Raw genomic sequence first — 9,622 nt, forward strand, 5'->3', positions numbered from 1 at the left:
GATAGATCCAAATAATGAAACGATATGATCTACTGGATTTATCAAAAGATTATCTTTATACTGATGAAAGTCTCAAAAGATCTCGCTCATCTAAGTTAAGTAACAGCATCTAAATCATGTTCTTTAGGCATCTCAGTTATTTAATTTCCTGTTTAATATTCTCGATTCAAAGAAACTATAGATTCGTCAAGAGATGCTCTTCAGGTTTTGAATCCCACTTACCAAATCAACAGTTAAATTGAAGATCCAAATAATAAAACGATATAATCTACACATCAACAGGTTATCTTTATGCTGATCAAACGACCAAGGAATCCTATTTAAGCAATATTATCTAAGTCATTTTTTTTTCGGCATTGGATACCACTTATCTATTTGAATATTCTCGATTTAAGGAAACTATGGATTTGTCAGAGTTCAATGTTCTTCAGGTTTTGAATTTTACTTACCAGTTAAATGGTAAGTCCGTAAAACAAAGTGATACGATCTACTGTTGTTTAGGCAAATCAATATGCCAATGAACAGTAATATTATAAGACAATTAAAGGCATTGCGAATATTAAAATTAAAAATCCATTAGACCTTCAACAGAACTTTAGTGTTAATACTTCTGAAGACATTGAATATTTTAAATCGAAGGAATAAAATATTCAAGAATATTAAACTATTATGGAATTTAAATAGAACTATGGATTTATTAAAAATTATGTTTTTCAAGTAGATAATCTCACTTATCCCGGCATTTTTAGAGAACAAGCACATCTAAGCTATCAGATGTATGGTGAAGAGTCATTTAATTCATAAATCTCTAGAATATCAAGTAACAGTTAACTGGTCCAAGTTGATAAGAAAATTCTTCATCGTAGATTCATTAGCGAAATGATGGCAACAGATGAAAAATGAAAGGAATGTACCGTAAAATGGGGTGAATAGAAACAGTTTCGGACCTTTCCTACTCTGTTGCTAACATGGTAGTCACCTTTGTGACAACAAAAAATAAGGAATCTACAGGTCTCGACTTGTAGATCAAAAAAGCATAATAGATTTTTTTTTCAAATAGAGGTTTTTCCACAAAAAAAATAAATAAAAACGCTCTTTTTCTATTCACTCTTAATGTGGGGTGAATAGAAACACCCATTTAAATTGGTCAAATTTGCTATTCTACCCACACGAGGGCGCATAGGAACACCTGAAAAAAATTGATAAAAAAATATAAATACACAAAAAAAAACTGATAAAAAAAAGAAATTTATTTCTATAGAAATGTAACAAGTTTAAACATATTATTTAAATTAAACAACTTTGATGCAAATTAAATTTTAAAATGTCTCTTCTTGACATAGATGCTTCTATCTCGTCATGAACTGGGAAACTCTCTCCAACAACCTGGCTAAAATAAAAGGTGAAAACATCCGGAGCTTCTGGAAATCCATAAATATATCCTGACGAGTGTTTGGTGGGGCGACTTCTTAAGAAAGTGGCTTTAATGTCACTTTCTGTAATATTAATGACTTGTTTGATAAAATATTTATTTCTTTGTCTATTTCGATATTTTGTTGGAAAATACATTAGAAGCCAAGTTCCTGTATCTATTAAATCAAGCGAAATAGGAGGAGAAACATATCGGTTTACACACAACAATTTACCCTCAAAGCAGACTGATGCTGATGAATTATTTGTATCCAACTTATTCTCGGACTTATCGATGAAACTTGATAGTGAAGTGTCCATTTCTGAGTCTGCATCTGAAGAATGATCTTGATCTTTTTCCATTTCAGAGTCTTCACTTGAAGAATGATCTTGAGCTTTTGCCATTATTTGCATGAAATTACTAAGGGGCAAATTTATTTCCGGATCTGAATCTTCATCTAAGGTTTCCATACGTCTTTCCAAATCATTATCTTCTTGATCGTCTTTATCCAATGTGCTTTCAAAATCTGCACTTGTAATTCAAAGAAAAAAAATTTAAGTTCTTGCTTTTGCCAGCAAGAACTTGAATTTTACGACGTCCACTCATCACATTTTGACCATCGCTATATCTCATTGTTCTTAGAAGGTTTACCAAAGAGTTATTAAGTCCTTCTTCAATGTTCTGATTCTCATCATTTGTCTCGTCAAGATTTTGCTGCGGAAGGCGTCCCAAGACTTGATCCCTCTCTAGTGGAAAGATTCCGCACTTTCTAAACCCAGATTGTATGTTTTTTTTCAGCATTAGGCTCAATAGCCTTTGGCAAGTCATTTAGCAAGAAGGGGAATCTGTCCTTTGGAACCGTGCAATGCTTTGAACCAGCCCCCATTTTCCATTTTTCAAGGATCTGTCGCCAAACTGTTTTAAGACGCCGGAAAAATGCCACGTCCAGAGGCTCGGTCAGATGAGTAGAGTTAGCCGGGAGGAAGATAAATGAAATATTATTTTCTTCGCAAAGAGATACCGCCAATTGTCAATTGTCGCCAATTAAGTACTTCTTTCCCGGTAGATCTTTTACTACAGGTATGACAGTTCTCTCTACCCAATCTGAGAAGGAAATCGCATCAAACCAACCTGATGGACTTCTATTAAATCTGACGTCCTTTGGTCCTCTAACTGTCCAAGATGTATACAATTTTTAGCTTTGTAAACCACGTACGGTCGGAACAATTTTCTATCAGCTGAAGCAGCGTACCTAATAGAAACGGCTGACTTTGACGTATTGTAAATACGTTCTGGATAGCGACAGCCCCTTTTCGAGATTACTTTCTTTCTACCCGGATCGTCAGTTAAATTTGTTTCGTCATAATTTATCATGTTTGATGGCGGTACATTTTTCGACTTCGTGGCTAAATTGTCAAAATAAACATTGATAGTATTGGGAGAAACAGCAGCTCTTGAGCACTTCATGTTTTGCCAGATTCTAGATCTTAATTCGTTTTTGTAACGTTTTAAAAAAGAATAGACAAAGTCTCTGCCAGAGATATTATCTTTAAATCTCGTTATTGTTTTACCTCTACTGTCTAGGTAATTTTTTATCACCATCCTGACGTCCAAATGGTCAAGTGGATACCCCCAATCGGAACAAACTATTAGTTTGGTTAGGGCTGTTTGTCCTCCATGACGCTTTAGATTTCGGTTTTTGTGGTGCCGATAAAGCACAGAATAATGAATGTTGTTTGTTTCGTGAGCCACTCTATAACTCATCCCGTTGTCAATTGAAGGGCTATTTTTAGAGTTTTTTCATCAATTTTCTTAGATGTTTTACCTCGAGGATCTGGTTTATAAACGCGAGGCATTTTCCTGCAAAAGAAGAAACAACTATGGGGTGGATAGAAACAGCGGGTGAATAGAAACAGCGTGTTTCTATTCACCCCAAAATTACTTAAAAGCGACGTTATGTATTATTACATCATAGCAAAAAAAATAAGCAAGACAAGCAATTTCTGAAATAGGCAATGTAAACTAAACACCTTACAGCTACTTTAACCAAAAACTCAATGTCTTACCTGTTTTTAGCTAACCACTGTGAATAAAGTTTTGCTAGTGATGAAAAAAGCACAGGTGTTCACTCCGACGGGTGGTTGGTACTGCAATCAGGGCTGCCAACATAAAACATCTTTGGCCTGTTAAAGTAGCTATGGCGACATCTGTTGACCGTTTGAGAACAAATCTGAAGCGTTGAGAGGTTTAATTCCGATGTAGATTTTTTTAAAAAGAAGTTTCCCGTTTTTGTTGCTATTCACCCATCAGTTTCTATTCACCCCATTTCACGGCACGTCATCAAAAAGTTAAATTGGCAATTAAGGCGTTTATGCAGAATTGATTAATGAAAACTCTTTTCATGGTAATAAAAATGCAATTTAGAACAAAAAAACGTAAACATGCAGCAAAAAATCAGAGCTCCAGGCCACATTACCTTCAATTATGTAAAAAAAATATCAGAATCATAAAAAATTGCTGAAATATTCGATTTAAGGAAACCATTAGGGTTTAAAATACTCTTCGTGCCTGCTTTCTCTAAATGTAGATTAATGAAAACAATGACAAATAACAAGAATCTGAGCAGCATTAAAAAGTAGAAAATTATCTTCAAATATAGAAGGACTCTTGGACACTAGGACAAATAATTACTAACTTAAATGATAATGGAAGCAGAAAATATTACATTTATTAATAATTCGGAATTTAAAGTTTTTAAAGACTATCTGTGGTCTCCACTTGGTCCACATCAATGGGTCTAAATTCTTGAGGAATCTTCGTTGGCTTGATATTGGGCAAACCGAGCACGGTATGAGTTGGTACGATCTTCTTTGGATCATCTACCATTGGCGGTCCCTCGCAATTTTCTAATCCCTTAAATACTGGTGGTAGGTTTTGAGGTTTGCAATCTAAAAAAGACATTTCATTGCAAAAAGTTAGATATATAATTTAGTTTTTAAAACCTTTGATATGGTAAGTCACTGCTATATTAGGATCTTCGACGATTTTTGGCTTGTAGATTATCTCTTCTACGACCACAGGCTCTCGAATGAACAGTTGCATAAACCAATTTCCATTGAACTGATTGGTGGGCTTAGATATTGTAGTGTTTTCTTCAGGCTCCACATCAATTCTTAAGTAAAGAAAAAGGAGTTTTCAGTTTTTAGGAACACTAGTTGCAAATGTTTGATGAAATAATTTTCTAACCTGTTACTAATTTCCTTCTTAGTTGTCTCACCTAAAGGGATCTGGAGGTTCCAGAAGGTTCGCCTGTAATAGAAAAAGATCAAAGAACTTTTTTTTGTAGATATCCTCAGCTATTATCCATAAAATTAATAACCAACAACGTCTTTATCAAAAGACAAGTTACTGCAATAAATTTATTGCAAGATTGAGTCATAAAGGTTTGGTGAGCAGCCAAATATGACTAAAGATTGATCAGAGGAAGATCAAAGAAGCTTAAACATTTAAAAGCTGGAGCTGTACTTTTATCTCAGAAACCATTATATGGTTAAAGATTCAGAGGTTAATCTGGATAAAAGTTTTCTGATCACGTAAATTAAAATAAATACTAACCTGTTAATTAATCTGTTGATTCACTTTTATATTGAAACCGTTAGAGACTTTTGGAAAATATTGTTACGATATATTGAAAAACCTAAATTTTCAAAGTGCTTGCGAATGCATTGCGAAACTTTGATAAGTAAAAGTAAGTAAGTAAAAAAATGAAAGAGAAAATACAGACAAATTAAAAAATTTCGTGAAATTCAGACAGAATTCTACAAGTGTCTCACAATCTTTTTCTTTCAAACTGGACTCTAGGACATCTGGATATCGTAATTATTTTCTGCTTCTAAAGGAGGTTAGAGATATATAATCTTCTTATTCCTGTGTGAAGATACATAAATCTGCAACATTACAAGTATTCCATGCATTATGAATGGAAAAGGAGAATTGAAATACCTGGAAAAGTATGGAAATCATTGTCTAAAAATACTATAACTTATTTCTCCACTAGGCTTGGAATAGTCTTCTTACTTGCGTCTTCTTTTACTTATCTTTCTTAAAGCGTCTCTTTACTTTTCTGCTTCCAATAAGACAGACTTAGAGGTGGAAGCTGATCAGTGAATATAGAGGTATGCAGATTTTCTAAAAATATTTTACTTACGACTCTAGCTTAGCTTCATCCAGTGGCAAAGTCCTCACGTTGTTGCAATCTGGCAAATCAGGATCCATGTAAACACAAGCCTTTGGTACTAGTTTTATCAGTTCAACTGTCTTGTATTTTATGATGGTCGAAGGTTGGAAAAAACCCCTTTTTACTCTTGCAGGGGTGATTACGATTCCCGTGGTTAAAGAACATGATAAACACACTAAAGTTGAGAACAATATAATTCTCGCCATTTTACTTAATACAAGTTTTCAGTTGACTGGGCCTAAGATAATCGTGTCGATCCTTTTTATAGATTCCGAATGGAATGCAAGGTATTTCCTTTGATAGCCCCTAATTACAGGTTAAGGGGTGATAATTTAATGGGTTTTTTAGAAGATATTGGGTCGTTCACTGATATTTGGTATCATTTTCTTAGGATCAGCAATTTTCGTTCAGAAGGTTAATAGGTTTAGAAAAATTCTTAATAATTTCAAAAAAGAAGATCAAATTAGGTATAATTCTAATATTTTGTTTCCAATATTTTTCTTCTTTTTAGATTAAATATTCATTGGGAAATTGACCATTGAATTGATTTATTCTACTAAGAAATGAATAACGAAACTGTAAAAAAAATTATAAATATAAAATTTTATTAAGGATTGGCAATAATAGCAGAGAAAAAAACGTTAGAGAGAAATCTTTAATTTTTAATCATCCTTCATAACCAGTAGGCATATGCTCCAGGTAGGTCCACAAAGATTACTCTGCAGGACATATAGTTAAGCTAGAATAGAGAAAAGCATCAGGACTAATTTCTCAATTCCTCACCTTAAATAAATTCTTAATTATTACTAAATGTTATATTTTCCGCTTTTATTAATAATTCAGTAAATTTCATATCCCAGTATCTAAGAATCCTTCTATATTTGATAAGTCCTAGATTTAAAAGACTTTCACCTTTTCTTTTATTACTTCCTGTTATTTGTTATTGCTTTCATTAAATTTTGGAAAAGGCATAATTTGAATTTGCAAGAATAATTTAATTTGAATTTAGTCTAGAAACTACCAATTCATGACTTTGATCGCATTTCTTTCATTTTTCATCTATTCTTCTTATCACCTAGTCTTTGAACTTTTACTTGGTCTTCTGGAAAACGGAGATACTAAGGACTCTTAGGCCTATAAGTCTGATAGTTTAGATCTGCTTGTTCTTTTAGAATTTTCTGGATAAATCAAATGCTTTGCCTAAAGAACATCTTTTCTGATGAATCCATAGTTTATTTGGAAATATACTTAAATAAATAATATTTTACGTTTTCTTCGATTTCAAATAGTTAACAGTCTTTAGAACCATTAATGCTAAGATTCTATGACTATCATAATATTTGATGGATGATATGAAGGCAAACAACCTCTTAATGTAATATTTTCAGAACATGGAAGAAGATTATAACTAAGGAATCAACCATGTTCTTAAGGAAATTGAGAATCCAGGAGATACAATTTTATCCGAATAGCTTGAAATGTCATATCCTGCAACCAGAGTATCCTCATTTATCTAAATAAGATCCTAAGGACACGGATCTTCTGAGGGTATAGGTGAAAAACGATTTCATTAAATACTCTAAAATATCAGATGCTCAATCCAAGAATCTCTATCTAGGAATCCAAAGATTCTCTTTCGATCTTTTGATTTATCCTAATCTTTAGACTCATTAGAGATGAATCTACGGCAAAATTCATTCATGATTTAAGAACTTTATGGGAAAAACGACAAAAATAGCGAACGTTAAGTTTAACTTTGATTTAAGTTTAACTTATACTAGATGACGTGAATCATGAAGATGGTATTGCAGCCATTGGATATCTCAAAGAAAATATTGATAATGCTTTTAAGGCAATTAAAGATCTTAAATCTAAAGAAAGTAAAAATGCTGTTAAGTCTCATATGGTAACAGTTTATTAATCTTAATAAAAATTCAAAAAAGGCTGATCTTGCTGATCTCCTTGGTCTTATAATGGCCTGATTAAATGGTTTTCTAAGACTATGTAATTTTAAATAAATAAATATAAATTACATTAAGTTATGGCCACTGTAAAGTTGCTGAAAATTTTATTTATTCTCTGGTTATTTACCTGCAAATCAACCCTATTAGGATGGAAAATAACCAAGAAAATTTAACTCGATTTGCTGGCAATGTCACCTAAAAATCAAAATGCACTGTTTGATGACGAATCATTTGAATATTCTTTTCACACAAGTGATAATAGTCAAATTCACAAAGTCTACAAAGAATTTATTTTAAAATAATTACAATCAATCAATGTTCACAAATGAAGTTTTTGGGTTAATCTACAATCTTTGGTCCATGATATTTTAATCTTCTTATAATGATGGTAATCTAAAAAAGATCATTCATAGTAAAAATTGGAGTATATATCCTCGTTTTTTACCTTTTATCTGTAATAAGTCTTCAACGGTTTTAGGCTAATTTATTACACATCGTTTAATACTACAGGTGTATCCTTAAAATCGTTAATCTGTTGATGTAGCTCTATAAACCTGTAAAAAAGTATATGAAGATCATTTCAATTAATATCATCAAATTTTGTTACCATTTCTAATTAAATATTTTTTAAATTTTCTTATTTGTTTTATTTCTTTTCCGGATTTTACCAATTTTGTCAAATATTATAATATAAATATTTTGTATTAGTTGGCATAATTTAAATAGACATGGTAAACATTTTTTATATTTTCATTATAACTGACAAATTTTCTAAATTAAGTTATTAACGCACAAATTTTTTACATAAATTCTTATTGCAATAATTAAATTTTGAGGAATTAAATAAACATATTGGTAAGATTATTTTCAATATATTATAAAAATAAACATAATTTAAACAGACACTCTACACATTTTTATCTATGTTTTCTTAGAATAATTATTAAAAATGATAAAACAGTAAACTTTCGTGCAACCCTAAACTGTATGGAATTAAGAATATGCAAATTAATTAGTTTTAATTTCATTAATAGTTTGTATATTTCTGCATAACTTAAACGGACAGGATCAATTTTTTTATAAATTTTCTTTATTAAAACTAACAGAGTTCTTCAATGTTGAGTTTCAATATTTTCATTATTGAACTTTACCCATTTCTCATTAAATATTATCAGTAATTTTAACATATTTTAAAAATACTTCACATTTTAACTTTTAAACAAATTTTTTTGCAGAGCTTTCTGAATAGCAATTTTATTTTAGATGTGGGGCTGTTGTAAAATTTAATACTGAAATAAGTGTGTTTTTAGTCATTGTAAAAGGTGGTGTCCAGTCAGTAGATAATCACCATCTAGATGGGTAATTATGTCTGCTATTCACCTTAGCAAATCTAGCGATTTGGGGTCAGATATACGTTAAGCAATGGTAGGTAAATAAAGCTGATAAGGTCATAATTTGAATTGTTCGAAAATAGGTCTCGCAACTGTCTGGTGGATTTAGCTCTTGTATTTTTTTTTTTTTAATTTTAAAGATCTTAGGCCAATCAGTTGAACATCTCTAAATCTTCCTTTTCAAGTAACCACCTCAATTATATCAAGGTTGAGGCAAAAAAAAAAGGTTTTTAATGATGGAGGTGGAAATCGGATAGTGTATGGTCTGTGTAATGAGTGTGGTGTCATCAGCGCATTAGCTGTCGAGGGCGAAAAAACTGATGGAAGCTTGTTTACGGTACTTTGAGATAAATAGCAGAAGTCCCAGGATAGACCTCAAAGGGCCCCTGGAAATATGGGAAGTACCAGAGATTGTTCACTATCAAATTTTACCTGGAATTTATTTAAAAAAATATTTCATGACTGCATGAAAGTAGAAATATCGAAGTTACCTAATTTTAATGGTTAAGATTAGTTAAAATATTTCTTTTTAGATTAAAGATCAATATTTTGTTAAAATGGGCATAATTTAAATGTACATGACAAGCATTTTACCATAAATTCAATCTATCAATATATT

This window comes from Anthonomus grandis, chromosome 4, assembly GCF_022605725.1.
Source record: "Anthonomus grandis grandis chromosome 4, icAntGran1.3, whole genome shotgun sequence".
Taxonomy (NCBI): Eukaryota; Metazoa; Arthropoda; class Insecta; order Coleoptera; family Curculionidae; genus Anthonomus; species Anthonomus grandis.